The 19212-nt window shown below is 36.0% G+C and overlaps 1 non-coding gene across 1 annotated transcript; it reads left to right on the top strand.

The window, feature by feature from the left end:
* The first annotated feature begins 13181 nt into the window (after positions 1-13181).
* Positions 13182-13287, top strand: LOC133802868 (small nucleolar RNA R71). The gene has a single exon (XR_009877615.1). It is a non-coding gene; the product is annotated as a small nucleolar RNA R71 (small nucleolar RNA).
* Positions 13288-19212: the final 5925 nt, after the last annotated feature.

Raw genomic sequence — 19212 nt, 5'->3', positions numbered from 1 at the left:
TAAGGACCGATCATTCTCAAGGGTAGTTCTTTTATTATTTCACTCTCGAACCAGAGGTAAGAAAACTGCACCTAGTATGTGACAGACATGGTTATTGATGAGGCATGTTGAGTGCTCTATATATGGATATTGATTGCATGGTAAATTCCTAGCAGCTTTGCTTATTTGTGAATGGCACTGACTTATTAGTCACAAACAACATTGGTGTTAGTAGTGGTCATGAAGTCTTGACTTATCAGTCATGATCAACAGTAGTGCTGAGCACTAGTCGTACGGTATTGGCTTATGAGTCAAGATTAGCATTAATGTGTTTAACGCAGGCCGAAATGATTATATCTAATCAACATGAGCATTAAATGCCTTACCGACCTATTGGTCGAAGTAAACTAAAGCACTGGTCTAGTCTAAAGGCTAGTTACTTAGAGTCAGAGGTAAAAGGCTCAGGTGATTGCAACATCACATGGCTTAGGGTGCAGAGCCCCATAGAGTGACTCATTAGTCACCTTTCTAGAGAGTGACTCGTTAGTCACTTATCCAGAGAGTGACTCATTAGTCACCTATTCATAGAGTGACTCATTAGTCATCTACCTAGAGAGACTTATTAGTCATCTACCCATAATGACTTATTAGTCATCATCTGATTAGGGTTGCAAGCCCCAGAATCAATTATTTATAATGTATACATGCAGTAATAAGTTTTATTCTCGAGCCTTGGCTCACGGGTGCTATGTGGTGCAGGTAAAGGGAAAGAAAAGCTCACCCAGCCTTGAGTGGAGTGCTTAGGTGGTGATGTGTACATATGCGGCCGCTTGACCCCCACGACTAAGGTGTTTCTCAGGGGCACTAGGGTTTAACCTTATTTTTGCCGCTTAGGTCTGTGGGTTGTAACTTTTATACTGTAATGACCATTTTGGATTGTAATTAACTTTGTAAACACTTTTATGGGCCCATCTACAGTTTAACGTTTTAATTTAAAATATATCCATTCCTTTTGACCGAGATTTTTACCCTGGCCTATTAATGACACCTAGATGCATGTTTATAACCTAATGACTCATTTAGCGAGTTAAACACTATTTAAAGTACACACATTAATGGTCTTGGGTTATCCAGGTTGTTACATTAGCCACTAGAGTTCTGTAGAAACATTAGAACAAAATAAGATCAACTCCAACCCAGTTACCTTCTTTCTCACTCTATCACGTTTCCTCTATTCTCTTGGGGCACTTGAAGATTTTTTGATGTTTTGAGGCGAAAGGGCTGAGAAATTTAAGGAACTTGAAGTTGGAGCTAGGAGTGGGATTTAGAGTCAACTAGGAAATGGATTAATCAGAGGTAAAATTAAGATTTTGAGCTTCTGAGTTTGATTTTTTTTCTTTCTAAGTTTAGAGTTTTCTTTGAATTTTGAATTTTGATGACATTTTTTTAGAATTATGGACTAGGTTTTGATGATTTTGAGTAGCTGAGACCACTTTTGTGGTCTAATGGTATTAAAATTTGTGTTTGGGATGATTGTTGGGAATTTAGAAATCTAAAATTTGCTGGAAAATTTGGGTTCGCGAGGTCGCACCGCAACGCTGTTCTTGGAGCGTCGTGGCCCGCATGAACCCAGAAGGCCTAAGAGGGTTGTTGAAACGCCCAGGCACAAGTTAGGGCGTGCCCCGACCCGTGTCCAATAGGTGAGAGCCTCGAGCTCTCTTACTTGTAGAGGGTTTCAAATAAAATAGGGAATATTGGCCAATTAATGGTTTTATGCTTGGGAACTCAAATCTTAAGGCTCGGGAATGAATCTACTACCCAGTTTAGAAGAATTCGAGCTCTCAGAGGCTAGTATATTATTCTGAAGCTTCTAATTGATTTGGGTTTTGATAGTTATTCATTATTATGTTGTGACTAGGTTTTACCGCTAAGGCTTGGGATTAGGGATCGTGCTCGAGATCGCCTTGTGTTGTTAACACAGGATTCGAGGTAAAAAAATTGTTTGTACCCGTAGAGTAGGGTGTGACTCGACTATCTATGTTGATATTGTGTCTAGTTTTATGTGTAATTGTTTGAAACTACTATGACATATGTTTGTCTGTGACGGAGCGGCGAAAGTTGGGATCGGCAAAGGTTGGGAACAACGGAGTCCAGGAGCGGCAAAGGTCGGGAGCGGCATTGGTTGGGAATGGCGAAGGCTAAAATTGGCAAAGGCCAGGAACGACAATGCCGGGATCGACATTGAGCATTTTGAATGCAGGCTGCCAGGGCGGGTCCCTCTAAGGGTGTTGTACACACCCGCTTGGTTAAGACCGTGAACATGGTGCCTGGTATAGTACCCTGACCAGTTTAGGACGTTGTTGTGAATTCTGATAGATACTTGTAGATTTTCTGTGAATTTAAATTGTTATGCTTTTGTTGAAATAAATTTTTATATGCTGTGGTGTGAAGTTTCCTTGCTGGGCCTCGGCTCATGGGTTCATTGTGATGCAGGTAAGGGCAAGGAAAATGTCGATCATCCATGAGTTGGAGGGCATGGAGTGGTGCGTACATGTTTGGCCTACCTGGCCGCCACAGCTGGGGTAGTTTTGAGGAACGTTGTGCAAATAACTTATTTTGTCGCCTAGGTCGACTGGATAAAGAATTTTGAGTTGTAAATGTGGCTTAAAAGATATTTTCAGCAACCCATGTAAATTTTCTATAATCTTAATAAATGTTTAAACTTTTTTATGGAAGTTTAATTAAATGAGTCTTGACTTTAATTAATCATACTTTTGGTCTAATTCCTTGAATAGTGAGTTAATTGCACGTTTTAAAAGCACATGGTCACATCTCTAGGGTAGTAAGGTGCTACAACTTGGTATTAGAGTGAGCCAAGGTTTATGGTTCCTGGAGATTGACCGAACATGTACGCTCACTTCCAAAGAAAAGTTCGACTTAGGGTTGGTTGGTACTAAGTGAAATATTTGTCTAATTTCTTATCTGAATTGCCTTATCTACTTGTTAATATAGAGATCATGAACATTATAGACTTGTGTCCTGGTATACTTATTGTATGTGGCTATTGTGTTGTTTGGCCCTACTCGTGGACTATTTTCGGATATGATCATCATGCTTGATAGGTTAAGTCATTGACTGCAAACAAATTCAAAAGTTATGTATCCAAGGCAGTCAACTAGACCAAGCATTGTTAATACCAGGGTTGCGAATGTTAGTCGGGGCCAGAATCCTCCATCTGTCCCCTGGGATTAGCAGTAGATGTTTGCTGGAATGCAAGCAAAATTGCAAAAGCAATAAAAAGAGATTAGGTGGTTGAGACATCGGGTTATGTCAGGGAACGCTGCCCTATGTGTTTTGGCAACAATGGCACCAGTTTTTGTTCAACCAAAGGGTAGACACAGATGGGAACTACTGTATGAAAGCTTCCAAAAGCATTATCCTCTTGTTTTTGAGGTAGGCTTGGATCTATTTAGAGCTGAATGGTGGGTGGACATGATTAGCTCCATCCTAGACTACATGGGAGTGGTAGGCAGGAGGATGCCTAAACGTGGTGGGAAGTTGTGTCCCAGACCCAGAATGTTGTCATGATGTGTTGGGAGGAATTCAGACAATTGTTGAAGGAGAGGTACTACTGTGATGCAGTTCGAATTGCAAAGACCAATGAGTATATGATTTAAGATAGTGACAAAGCATGCCAATAAATTTGATGGGTTGGCCAAGTTTCCTTTTGATTTGGTACCAAAGGATGTGGCTTGATGATCGTGAAAATATGTACGCAAGTGCACACAATCGATTCAAGTAATATAGATGGTAAATAGAGTATCATTCCCACAAAGACTATTAACCAATTACCAATAATTTTTCTTTGATTTTTATTTGGAAAACACAATTTAGATGAATAAATCTAATTTTAAAACTTTAATTAACTATGAACAAAAATAACTAATTAAAAGATGAAAATCACTATTAAAAGGACCTAGGGTATTAACTTCATCAACTTTTCATTCTACTAATTTTATTAATAAATTCTAAATTTCTTTCTTACTATTCTAATACCATGTTAACATGAATCGATTCCTATTCTTTTTCAAGATATAAGATCTCATCCTAAATGCAGTTTTCCTACATCTCTGTGATAAAATTAAACATATAGCAGACATTAAGCATACAAACCTAATTACTACACAAGCCATACAGGTACTTTTGGGGAATATGGAAGCTATGTCTATATAATGATATCATATTAAATTCTCATCATTCGAATTTTGAATCAAAATCATAAATCAAGCAAATATTGATGAGGTATTTACTAGAATTAAGCAAACATTATATAGATTAGAATAGAGAAGAAAAATCAATAGAACATCATAACTAAATTAAATAGAAATCCAATTGACTACATTAAACCCAAGATAAAAGTATTTAATCCATATCACACATGACTAAATCAACAAATTAATAATTCAGAAACGTAAGATTCAAAAACTTGAAGAAAAAAGAAAAAAAATATAAAAGTGCAGAAAAACTAGTATGAGAATCAAAATTAGTCTGTAAATACTTAATTTAAATCTCACCTAATCACCTAATTAAACCCTATGTCGGAATTTATAGTAAAAAATATCATAAATCTGTTGTTTTTCATAGGCGGGCCGCGACTTGGCCTTCTCTAGGTCGTGGCCCATGTCAATTTTATAGCCATTCAGAGTCTGTATAGGTCTTCAGGCGTATCAAGTCTCAGCTAGTGTCTTTGATGTCCCCTTGATTTAGCCTCTGACTTCCCCTATCATTGCGACTTATAAGGGCAAGTCGCGACCCTAATTCCCTTCAGCGACTTTGTGTTTCTGTCTTGACTAGAGTCGCGACTCTAAGCTCCTAGTTGCGGCCCTAATTCCATTGATGCTCAATTTAAGCCTTCAACATCAAAAATTGATTTTTACTCGTCCTTAGCACCATTTTGAGTCGAACAACCACCAAGACCTTCGTTTTACATTTTTCTCATGATTCAATGCACCAACCCACAACAAAGACAAACAAAAGCGTAATCTTGCACAAAACAAACATAAAGACACAAGACTACTAAAAAACATATTCTAAAACAACACTAAAATGAAGTTATCAAACCCCCCCAAACTTACTCTTTGTTCGCCCTCGAACAAAGGACTCAAAACAAACCTAGACTCTAACAACTAAGATAACTTCCACAACATGAATTATACCAACAACAACAATTATGCCTCAAAATCACGAATGTTATTCATATAATTCTCATAAAACTACTCAACACTTTATTTAATCTACAATTTCAATCAAAACACTCCATCAACATACTTTAGTCTACTAACATTTTGGATTATCAAATCATGATCATTAAATGAACGTATTTGAAATCAATTATTCTAACCAAATTCTTTCCAAGCAATCCATTCAACCAAAATAATTCCATAAGCTCACTTACTTGCTGTTCTCAACTATTATAGATCATGATATGCATAAGAATCAATAGGACTTGTAATGATGGCTTAGGTAAAGGTAGATGAGAAAGTAATCTTTAAGCTCACTTTACTATAAGCACATGACCCAAAAATCACCGACTTTACTTCCATAGTAATACAATCCCATAATCCCCTTTCTTGTTTTTATTTAGAGAGATGTAAAATATCCTTTTTTTTTCAGATGATAACTACACTCCCCCAAACTTGATTTTGCTATATATTCATATTGGGAGTGTATTGAATTTTTTTATTCAATATATATACTCTCTCTATTTTTTTCACTTTTCATTTTCTAAACCCACTAAATTCACAAATAAACCCCATAACACATCAATCCCCATAACTTTTTTTTTTTCAATCATATGTTCATAGTATATTAGGGATGGATATGTAACCAAGTTTCAATTATTAGGCTTAAATAATGACTAAGAACAAAAAGATACAATGTTACGCTCAATAGGGGTAAACAAATGATCAATTAATTTAAGGTTGGCAAGAAAAGCTCTAACGGCCCAAATGATAGCCTAAATCATATTCCTAAGCATACATGATATATTGTTTCGTCTCAAATAACAAGTAAGCAAGTTCTAGAATTGTAGAAAATAATTTCCACTTTCCATTCATCTTTCCACTAACAAATTTCAGCAAGCATAATCAATATAAAAAACATCAATTTAAATATCATGACAAAATATTCAACAAATGTTCTCTACACAAAAATGAACTAATGGATTGTTCAATCAAGCACAAAGATTGTTTTTTAGATTTCATTTTCTTTAAATTATATGCATAACATTCACTTTATTCTCATTGACACTTGTTGTCAATCATCATTCATGTTGGTACTAAACACACACTAAAACAAAACTCCAAATAATTAACACAAACTAAACAAACCACACAAACAAAACTAACAAAAAAATATGCTTCCTCCCTCAAACTCAAGCTAAACATTGTCCCCAATGTTTAAAAATAAGTAAAGAAAGAAAACTTACCTGGTGCGAATCACTTCAAAAAGGTGGTGGATCAGGAAAAGGATGCCAAGGTGGTGGATAAGGAAAATACTGTCGGTCCACCTCTTGATTTGACCATCGGTAAACCAACTCATTTTGTCTGTCAACCTGAGCTCAATGATAGTCATGAATCTCCCCCAAATAATTATGAGTATGTTGGTTTTTCCAAATGATATAATCCAATCTGGCCAAGTGCGGATCTGGTGGAGTCTCAAGTGCCAGAAATTGAGGATATTCTCCTCTCCTTTTCACCTCAGCCGCCTTTGATTCTTCTGGTTAATCAATTGTAGGAATGGGTCCCTCAACCACATCTCTTTCCTCTTCAACTCTCATAGGCCTAGATTGTGTTATTGGTGGCTCCAAAGATGGGGCATTAAATTTAAACACCGAAGCACAAGAAATAGAACCCATTGCCTTCCTATAAATTTCATTAGGATATGTAAGTATCCCCCACACTTGAGATTCCCTTCATAATAGCATATACAAGAAGACACCAATCAATTCCTACTTCATATAAATGAGTATTGGGAAAAGCCACGCACTCACAAAGTGAGTCCAGGCCTTCTCTACCTGATTCATTCGATACCTTCAAAAATGCTCCGGTTCTCCATTTTGCATGACAAAAGTAGCACTAGGAATGCCTAATGTTTCTGCCACCTCAACCCAATCAATTTCACTATTATAAGCCAAGTGATAATATTCATCGTCTTCTTGCGACAATATCAGTAATTGATATAAGGCATCAATTAACTGCCCCTGGAAAATTTGCATAAAACTCATAAACCATTGAATAATTAGCCTTGGGCCTTTTATCATTCACAAAAAGTTTCCAACGACGGCATTGACTTTCAGCCCTAATGAGATTATATGTTGCCTGAGGGTAAGGATCAACTTGATATTCCATTCCTCTCTCTTGAATTATCGGACGCTGAGATAACCTTTGATAATGATCAAAGGCATCCTTACTAATAAACCTAGTTGGATCAAATTCTTTAATTGGTGGTGGTGGCGGAGGGTTTGGCTGAGGTTCGGGTAGTATGGTGCGGGATGTGGAAGGGTGATTGACGCTTTTAGAAGAGGCAGCCCTACTAGGTTGCTTTCAGGGACCCATAATCACACAATGTATCAAATGTGATAACAAAAATTGGGTAGAACTTCCTCTAATTTGTTGTATTTTCCTCTACGAATTAACCCCAAAAATACCAACTCAAAGACACTCAATAGACTAACAATGCAGTTCAAATATCCAATTCAATCCCTTAGAACAAAATTACCTCAATAAAACTTTAAGAACATCAAAAAGGAAAACTTTAATGCCTTTCAATCTTGGAGATGCCTACTCTTCAATTTCTCTTCCAATTTTCACTTTCACAAATAGAAAAAAAATTAGGGTTAGTTTAAAAGAAAGAATGAATGGAAATATGGAACTAGGAATTAGACGATATGGCTTTAGGGTTATTTTAAATACAAAGATAAGGAGAAAAAATGGGAGCTTTTAATAACTTGTGTTGGGATGAAAGAAATGTAAAATGAGAGGTATAGGCTGAGAAAAAAAATGACTTTAAACCACATTTCCCATTTCTGACACAGGCGCACCATGACCCAGGCAAAGCTAGTTGCGGCCCGCTTCAATGTTTTTCAAATTTTTGCTTCGCAGGCGCCTCGACTCAGCCTAATCAAGTTGCGGTCCGCCCCTTTTTAAGAAAACCATATGCTCTCTAACTTGGCCTAGGGTCGCGACTTATAAGCTCAAGTCGCGGCCCACCCCTTCCTTAAATTTTCACACTATCTATCTTGTGTTAATGCCGCGGCTTACAAGTTCAAGTCGCGACTTGACCTGCAGACTTACTTGAAAATAACCTTTTCACGAATGGCACGATTTTTTACAGACTTTATACTAAAAGTAAATAAAAAATTAAACGAAAAAAATCTTTACAAATCCAATTTGAAATTAAATAAAATTGTTATCTAATTAAAAATTAAAACAAAAATGAAAATAAAGTATAAGAATGCCTCCTATAGCGCTATCGTTAACGTCATTTAGTCGGATGCTGAATACCCCATTCAAAGGGGTTCCAAAACCATCACAGACTTGCACTTTTCCACCGATCCTCCCAAATAATGTTTTAATCTCTGACAATTTACTTTAAAATATCCTGTTTTCTCGCTATGAATCTGTACCGCTCCATAAGGTAATGAGACAACAACTGTGAAGGGTCCTGACCATCTAGACTTTAGTTTTCCTAGAAAGAGCTTCAATCTAGAATTAAATAACAACACTTTATCTCCCAGTTGGAAATCCTTTCTAATTATCCTTTTATCATGAAAAGCCTTAGACTTTTCTTTATAAATCTTTGCATTTTCATAAGCTTCATTTTGAAATTCATCAAGCTCATTCAACTCAAGAAGCCTATTCTATCATGCCATAAATAAATCAATGTTCAGCTTTTTCACCGGGAAATAAGCTCGGTGCTAAAGTTCTACTAGTAAATGACATGCCTTCCCAAACACCAACCAATATGGTGACATACCAATCAGAGTCTTAAAGGCTGTACGATATGCCCACAGTGAATCATCAAGTTTTTTTTACCAATATTTCCTTGATGTGTTTAAATTTTTCCTAAAAATACTTTTAATCTCCTGGTTGGACACTTCAGCTTGACCATTAGCAAATGGATGATAAAACAGGGCCTTTTGATGATAACCTGCATACCGAGTGCATAGAGATGTGAATGATTTATTACATAAATGACTGCCTCTGTCACTAATAATTGCTCTTGGAGTATCAAACCGACTAAGAATATTTTTATGAAAAAATTTAAGTACCTCCTTACCATCACAAGTAGGAGTTGCTGAAGCTTCCATTCATTTAGAAACACAATCTACTGCCAGCAAAATGTACTTATTATTATAGGATGATGGGAAAGGCCCCATAAAATCTATTCCCCTCACATCAAACAGCTCAACTTCCAGAATTCCATTCATTGGCATTTGATATCTTCTTGATATATTACCAGTCCTTTGGCAACGATCACAGCTCTTAACAAAGGCACTAGCATATTTAAATAACATAGGCTAATAAAACCCACATTACAAAACTTTTGTTGCTGTCCTCGTTCCACCAAAGTGACCACCACAATGTAAAGTATGGCAGTGAGTAAGTATTGAAATCATCTCCTCTTCTGGGACACATCTTCTAATTACTTGAGCAGCACAATGACGAAAAAGAATGGGCTCATCCCAATAATAATGCTTAACTTTTGGATAAAACTTTTTGAGTTCTTACCTTGACATGTCCGAAGGCACAACTTTAGCTACCAAATAATGGACATAATCTGCAAACTAATGTAGCTTTTCTTCACTTTCAATCCAAAATAATTGTTCGTCCAGAAAATTTTCATCAATTTTCTCATCTTTCTCATTATGCTCTACTCCTTATTCCAATCTAGATAAATGATCTGTAACTAGATTTTATGTCCCCTTCTTATCACGAATTTCCATATCAAACTCTTGCAATAAAAGGACCCATCAAATCAGGCGAGGTTTAGCATCCTTTTTGGTCATAAGGTACTTAATAGCTTAATGATTTGTGTAACCAATCACCTTATTACCAATTAAATTTTTCCTGAACTTGTCAAATGCAAAGACAATTGCAAGTAATTCCTTCTCAATAGTTGCTTAATTTAATTGAGCATCATTCAAGGTTCGACTAGCATAATAAATCATTCGGAATACCTTGTCAACTCGTTTTCCAAGAACCGCTCCTACTGCATAATCACCAGCATCACACAATAATTCAAAAAGAAGTTCCCAATTCGGTGATACAACAATTGGAACAGATACCAATTTCTCCTTTACTGTATTAATTGATCTTAAACAGTCATAATCAAAGTTAAATACCACACCATTCATAAGTAGAGTAGATAAGGGATTTGAAATTTTCGAAAAGTCTTTTATAAACCTCCTATAAAATCCTGCATGGCCCAAAAATCTATGAACCCCCTTAACAGATACCGGAGGAGGTAAGTTTTCTATTATCAATATCTTGGCCCTGACTACCTCAATTCCATGGAGTGAAATTTTGTAGCCCAAGACTATACCTTCTGTCACCGTAAAGTGACATTTCTCCCTGTTTAATATTAAATTTGACTCCTCACATCTTTTTAGAACCCTTTCTAAATTAGCCAAACATCCATCAAAAGTGGATCCAAAGACTGAAAAGTCATCCATAAAAATTTCGATACCTTTTTCCACCATGTCTGAAAAGATAGACATCATACATCTTTGAAAGGTGGCGGGAGCATTACATAACCCAAATGGCATCCTCCGAAAGGAAAATGTTCCATAAGGGCATGTAAAGGTAGTATTTTCTTGATCCTCCGGTGCTATGGGAATTTAATGGTATCCCGAATACCCATCAAAGAAGCATTAATAAGGATGGCCTGCCAATCTATCTAGCATCTGATATACAAAAGGCAAAGGGAAATGGTCCTTCATAGTGGCCTTATTCAGCTTACGGTAGTCAATACAAATTCTCCACCTCGTCACCGTACGAGTTGGAATAAGTTCATTGCTATCATTTTTAACCATCGTCATGCCATCCTTCTTCAGGACTACCTGGACAAGACTAACCCAAGAACTATTAGATACTGGTAAATTACCCCAGCATCCAACTATTTAGGAATTTTTGTCCTTACCACTTCTTTCATTGAAGGATTGAGCCTCCTCTGAGCATCAATACTAGGCTTACTGTCCTCCTTCATCAATATATAGTACATCACTGTTGAAGGACTAATACCCTTTATATCTGCTAACGTCCAACCAATTGCTAGTTTGTGAGCCCTCAACACCCTAAGAAGCTTTTCTTCTTCAATCACAGACATTGAAGCTGAAATAATAATTGGTAGAGTGTCATTCTTACCCAAATAAGTGTACTTAAGATGATCAAGTAAAGTTTTTAACTCAAGAACTGGTGGCTTCTGAATAGAAGGGAGAGGTCTCTCAGGCACTTGCCCCAATTCCTCATATTTCTTTTTATAAATTTGCTCTGATGAATCCAACCAAATAACATATTCAATGGCTTTAGTAACAGCACACTCTTCAGGACTTGCAATCAAACTCAACTCAATTGGATCCTCAATAGACTGGACCCTATTGTCTTGTTCCTCCAATACATTAATACTAAAACAAATGTCACTAGTTGAAGGATATTTCAAGGCTTTAAAAACATTAAACACAATCTCGTCACCTTGTACTCTGATCCTTAACTCACCCTTCTGAAGGTCTATCAACGCTTTCCCCGTTGCTAAAAATGTTCATCCCAATATAATAGGCACATCCTCATCTTCCTCCATATCTAATACAATGAAATTTGTTGGGAAAATGAACTTATCTACCTTTACTAGAATGTCCTCTATAATACCTCTGGGGTGTGTTAATGAATGGTCAGCCAGTTTAAGAGTAACAGTAGTGGGTCTAGCTTCCCCCAAACCAAGCCTTTTAAATACAAACAACGACATTAAATTAATTTTTTCAACCAAATCACATAAAGCTCTCTCACAATAAAAGTTTCCGATGGTGCAAGGTATAGTGAAGCTGCCCGGATCTCTTAACTTTTGAGGAAGCTTCTTTTGAATAATTTCACTACACTCTTCAGTTAATGCAACAGTTTCATAATCCTCCATTTTTCTCTTATTAGACAATATCTCTTTCATAAACTTCACATAACTAGGCATTTGTTATAGAGCCTTTACAAAAGAGATGTTAATGTGGAGTTCTGTCTTTGGAAGATCTTTAGTAACCTCCTCTTGTACTACACTAGTAACATGTTGATCCTCTGCCTTGTTCCCCTTGTCATCGACTGTAGGTCAATCATACTTAGTCCCACTCCTTAGAGTGACAGCTTAACATTGCTCTTTAGGATTTACCTTTGTGTAACTTGGCAAATTCCCTTGCTGTCTACTAGATATTTTTTTTAGCCAATTGACCTATTTACGTCTCCAAATTCCTGATTGAAGACCTTGTCTCTGTCATGAATTAATTTAATTCATCTGGTTGCACTTTTGGTGGGTTCATAGGAGGATGTGGTAGTGGATGAGATGGGCGTGGGTTTGGATGATAATAAGGCCTAGAATGTAGTCCATAAGTCGGTTGATGAGGGGGTTGTTGAGGTGGGTATTGTGGATACTGCGGTTGTAACCCTTGATTATTTTTCCAAGACAGGTTAGGGTGATTTTTCCATGTAGGAGTATATGAATTTGAGTAGGTGTTGGGTGCAGGTCTTGAAAAGTTACCAATAACCTGTGCCTATTCCAAAGGCATATTATTTACATCTGTTGAGAAACTAGCTATGCTCGTGCATTGTTCATAAGAATGTGGCCCCTCAGAAATCTCACAACTCATGACATTTTGTACTTGCATTGCTTGTGCGTCGAGGTTATTCTGCTAAAATTGCTTGGTTAGAGATGCCACTTGAGTGGTCAATAAAGTAATATGATTGACTTCTAAAACTCTTGCTACCTTCTTATTCTCACGCTTAGTAGGCAAATTATAGTTATTCATGGCCATCTCTTCCAATACTTCATATGCTTCATTAGTGCTTTTTCTCATAAACGCTCCTCCAGATGTTGCATCTATAATTGTCCTTGTATCTCCCCCCAAACCATTGTAAAATGTATAAACCAGCAACCAGTTCTCTATTCCATGATGTGGGCATTTCCTTTGCAACTCTTTAAAATGTTCCCATGCATCATATAAAGACCCTCCATCCAGCTGATGGAAGTTATTAATCTCTCCTTTAATTTGGGCTGACTTTGCAGGAGGAAAATATTTACCAAGGAATTTCTTATTCAAGTCTTCTCAAGTAACTATAGCGTTGGCTTGTAATGAATTCAACCAACTCTTAGCTCTATCTCTTAGTGAAAATGGGAATAATCTTAATCTTACAACATCATTACTCACCCCATTCATTTTGAATGTTGCACACAGTTCTAAAAAGTTTGTGATATGGAGATTTGGATCCTCATTTGGTAACCCCCCAAATTGTACACAATTTTTTACCATCTGAATTATAACGACCCGGATTTTTAAGACTCGAAAATGCGAAAATATAAATGTTTTCATTTAACCAAACGTCTCAAAAACCCATATAAAAAAACTTTTTAAAAGTCGTATGGCCATGCTTAACATTTAATACACACATATTTTATAAAGAGTCGAGTGAGCCTAGTTTAGGAAAATAACACAACATTTCCAAATATGAAATAGCTTCCCAAAAGGTCAGTCCACATGTACATTCGCAAGGTAGACTCAAGCGCTCACTGCACTACCTTGCCCTTGTTCTTACCTATAATAAGAAACAACTAGTTAAGCGAAAATGCTTAGTAAGTTCAACTTTAAAACAAAAGCATGCAGAGACTTAGGGTTCCAGATCCATCCGGACCCTACAAAATCAATTTCAAGAACGCAAAAGCGTCCTAGAAAACTTATGATCATGCCTTATAACCAATGACAAACTATTTCATATAAATAGATATATTCTTGCACTCAGAAAATCCCAGAACAAGCAGATATATTATATCACAACTATTTCTTATCAACAAATAAATCCCTGCACTTAGAAAATTCCAGAGCAAGCATATATAATATATCACAATATAATTTGAGACCAACGCTCGACAACTAGCATAAATGCTAATCTGTAAGAGTTAACCGAGTCTCAACACTAAGATCTAGCAAATAAATATCCCCATCGAGGGTAACTATAGTGTTACCTAGGGTATCGCTACTTATCCAAGAGTAAATCCCTCACAATGGTAACCATCGAGTTACCTAGGGCATCACTACTTATCCAAGATTGTAATCGAAGTTACACGGTTTTACAGAGACTTCTATGTTAATCAGTGGTACTGGTGAGCAGTTTCCCCTGGGTGTTCAACCACACTCAAACTTGGCAACCCCTAGTATATCTAGGCACTCTCACTAAATGGCCAATATTCACGGCTACTATCCGGGAATAACTTATCAGAGCACTTGCTCGGGTTCTATCCGTTCACTGATTAAGTAAGCATGAGGGCCCCTAGGTCCCATTCATTTTGGCGCCCCTAGGTTTAAATCAGAAATCCTCACCTCTTGGCCACTTGTCGTGGTAATGAACCAGGCATAATAAAATCAAACAATGTGACGGGGATCAGCCGTCTAGGATATGACAGATATCTACTTTTCATATTTTCTAAATCAGCACTCACTAGACTAACGTCTCTAAGCCACTTTCTACGATAGTGTATATATGTGCATGTGTCCCTATACTAACATACAATACAATAGTCGTTTCATGTTGCAGCCACACAATATAAGTTGACTTACTTGGAGCCCTTTGCCCTCAGCAAGATTTCAACCTCCAATGTATAATCCAGTTATGCTTAGCCAATAATGTAACTATCTATACAGTATACTCGGATTAATTATGGCATTTCATAATTCATTATTAATATGTTGGGCAGTTTGGTCATTTTCAAAATTATTAGTAAGGATTAAAGGTCCTTATTTGGTTTGAAACCCATTAAGGAAATTCATACAAAAGTATTTGAGACTAAACCCTAAGTCTCAGGGTGACCTACCCTATGGTCTCAATACCTAGGCTCAGGTATCACAATAGTATTTTCCCACAATCCGCTAAAAATCTTTTTCTTTAAAAGTTTTGCTATTAACCCATACTTTCAACAGTCGGTAAAATATATAGAAGATTTTAGCCGGTATTATATCCTGAAAATACTAATTAAACTCCATAATTATTTTTCAAGAAAATAAACTCTTAATTTTTCTTTTATTCTTTTTAAGGTTTTAATCTCCAAAAACCGTTTTAAGAAAATTTCCTAATTTATCCTAATTAGGAAAACTGTTAAAAATTTCCCGTCTTGACTAGTTAATTTTTCCAAAGTCAATTAATCAAGTTTACTTACTAGAAAAATAATTTAGTGAATTATTTTCTCAAAATATAAGGTTTTAAACCCTCTTTTAATTTATTAACTTATTTATTAATTCTTTTTTGAGAAAGAATAAAAATTCTTTAATAAAAATTGTTGACTGCGTTTTTAGCCAACGACGTGAGAACGTCAATTACGACAAGCCTTCAAGAGAATGTAAACGACACAGACGGTATAATAAAGAAAATAAAGAACACACAAGAGATTTTTATAGTGGTTCAGCCCCGATTGTCGGTAATAGCCTAATCCACTTAGAGTTGTAATTTATAGACCTATACTCAAGATCAGATGGACTGAGCCAACTGAGTTTCTTCAGTATAGATTGTGAAAATACAAGAATTCTCTCTAATTTCCGCACTTTCTCTCTCTAGAATAGACAGACCCAATTTTCTCTCTCTAGAAAGAAGAAGCAGAAGAAGCCCCTCTCTCATCCCATAAGCTCTCTATTTATAGGCCTGGGATCCTCAACTGATATCCCCTTATGATCGGGATATTTTATTATATTTATTACATTTATATTACAAATAAACATTCAAAATTCCCACGTATGTTGTTGAAGTTGTGGGAAGAATGAGAGATTCCCGCGTATGTTGTTGAAGTTGGGTCTGACTTAGTCTCCTCTAGCTAGTTGGTCCACCTCCTACTCACTACCCATGCAAGTGCTGGTTGAACATTTATGGTGGTAGGATATGCATGGTGGTAGGACATGTTTTTGGTAGGTTGAACGTGCATGGTGGTAGGAGATGCACTTCTCTCCTCTAACATGCACTCTCCTCTAGCATGCCATGTTCCTCCTTGAACCAATCTCCTTGGCTTCTCCTCGGACCAAGGTGGTCCGAGGCAACCTCCTTGGCACCTCACCTTGGACAACATTGAGGCAACCTCACCTTGAACAACATTGAGGCAACCTCACCTTGGACAACATTGACGCAACCTCACCTTGGACAACATTGAGGCAACCTCACCTTGAACAACATTGAAGCAACCTCCTTTAGCATCTCCCAAACATGTCCGATCGAACAGTGTATAGGCTTTCCTTATCAAAATCTAAGTCTCCATTCTCTTGCATGAGACTCCTCCTCCTTAGCTATTTACCTTGGACACGTTCGAGCCAACACTTAGAAAACCTTGGGAGGCTTACCTCCTACACACCCTTGGGGTCTCCTAGGACCACATCCTCCTTGGGGTCTCCTAGGACCATTCCCCTTAACTCTCCTAGAATGCACCTTCCTATTTTTTGGGTATAACAAAAATAATTCTTACTAAACTCAAAGTGGTATTTTAGGTCAAAATATGTTTTCAAGACTTACCAAGTTTTTATCTTGCAATAAGCAAAATTTTACTTTTTACCTTATGTTCCAAAATCTCATTTTTACACTAAGTGTGAAAACCCTATTTTTTCACATTTTTAACAACATATTTTGTTAGGTCATAACTTGAAATTTACTTACCCAATTGTTACCAAAATTTCCAAATTCCATTTTTGGTATGCCATTTAGGTCTTTGAAAAATCTTAGGTCAAAAGGAGCATTTTTTATTGGTGAAATTATTTTCTAACAATGAGGTAAAAATGACCTTATTTTCAAGTCCTTAATTTTTCCAAACTTTTGCACTTAATAACTTTCAAAGCGTTCAGTATTTGGTTACCAAATTTTACAGTGGAATACTAGGTTATGCCAGTATTATTTCCACCAAATTTTAGAAATAACTGGATCCATTTGATCTATACAGTGGCTGTCCAAACTTGGTCCCGAAATTAAGAATACGAAAAAACAGTTTTTTACCTAAACTTTGAAATAGCATAACTCACTAATTTTTAAACATTTTTTAGTGTTTCAAAAGCTCAATTTTATGTAGTCAATCTCAAAAACATCACAGAATAATTAAATTTTACAAAATCAATAAACATTTGATGCTTGACCCCTTGGAAGTCACAGCTCAAAACTTGTATTTTTGTTTTAGGGTTTTCAACAAAACCCTTGGGGATTTTGGTTCCTATTTTCAAAAATCAACACACAAGCATCATAAAAATTATAAAGCAACTACCATAGCCTTATTACATCTCCAATAAGAAACTTTAAGCATTAAATATACAAAATAATGCTTAAATAATAAATACCACACAATAGCAACCATAAAAAGTAAACTTTTTACCTCTTGTTGTTCTTGCTTAAGGTTTGCATGTTCCTACTAGCTTTGAGTCCTTCAAAACTCTTTCAATACCTTAACCAACTCCCTCAAACAACATAGATAGTTAGCTATTGAAAGACCTATGGTTAAAAACTTTATAAAGTCAAGTTTTTTGAAATTTTACCTTAGGAAAACCCTTCCTAAACCAAAGCTTAGGCTTCCAAGCATTCTTAGTGTTCTTGAGGTTCAAGATGGAGAGAAAACTTGAGAGAGAGTTTTCAAAAAAGATGAGAGTGATTGGGAGAGAGAGGGGTCGGATTTGGAGGGGTTAGAAGGGTTTAGACTACTCTAAAATATCCTAAAACACTTGAGTATTTTACTATCCACTTGCCATTAACCCTAATATTGAATATGGGATTTAAAACTTAATTAATTTTGTTCACACCATTTGAAACCTCACATGGACAGCCACCTCTTTCTATTTATATATGTGATCATATTTTTTTATATATATATAAAGGTTAATAAATATTTCCTAAGAAGAAAAATTCAATTTGACTTCCTATAACCTTTTTTCACCCTTATTAAGTTTTAAAAACAAAACTTAACACATAATAATTAAATTAAATGTCTCTCACATTTAATTTAATTAATCACACAATAAAATTTAACCTAAGGTCCATTCATGGAATAAAAGTCTCTATTTTGGTAAAATTAAGCATTTAACACAAAATGCCCTAAAATTTTCATTTTACCTTAGGTTTATTATTTTTTACCAAACTTTAATTTTTATGAACATATTTTATGCCCAAAATATATTTTCCATAGTTTTTCATTCTATTTTCAGAGATTTTTACCCGATCAGGGTTTTTGTGTCGGTCCAAGACCGAAAGTCTTATCTTGACTTTTAAACACAAAAGTCATAATTTGGCTAGCAATAACTCATGGAAATAAATTCCAAATAAATATAATATTATTTAAAATAATATTCTTAACTCTGGGAAAAAAATCTCGACCCAAGTCATTTCAAGGTACCCGAAACGCAGGATGTTACATGAATAATTGAGGGTTTTATCTCAAAATTATTTGCCTCAATAGTAGGAGGACAAAATGCTTGAATGTATCCCCGTAAGAGTAGGGAGTACATAGTTTCTCAATGGTGGACCAGCTTCAACTGCATTACCCATATTTGCATTGTTGTTGGCAACGTTATTTGCGTTCTCAGCCATGGCAAAATCCAGCCTTTTCTTTACATTTGGGTTCTGTCTACACGTTCTCTAAATTACAAGATGTATTGGTATGGTTTCCTTTTGTCTACTTCCTCACATATACCAACAATTCTTGAAAATACAACCTTTATTTGAATAAGTGTAAAATATAAAAAACCAAATTAGAACAAACAACAATTAAGTTTGATATTGGAAATTAAGTCACCGGCAACAGCGCCAAAAACTTGATCGTGAAAATATGTACGCAAGTGGACACAATCAATTCAAGTAATATAGAAGGTAAATAAAGTATCATTCCCACAAAGACTATTAACCAATTACCAATAATTGTTCTTTAATTTCTATTTGGCAAACACAATTTAGATGAATAAATCTAATTTTAAAA

The sequence above is a fragment of the Humulus lupulus genome, chromosome 9, assembly GCF_963169125.1.
Source record: "Humulus lupulus chromosome 9, drHumLupu1.1, whole genome shotgun sequence".
Taxonomy (NCBI): domain Eukaryota; kingdom Viridiplantae; phylum Streptophyta; class Magnoliopsida; order Rosales; family Cannabaceae; genus Humulus; species Humulus lupulus.
The sequence above is the reverse complement of the archived record's forward strand: the minus strand, read 5'-3'. Positions and strand labels throughout refer to the sequence as shown.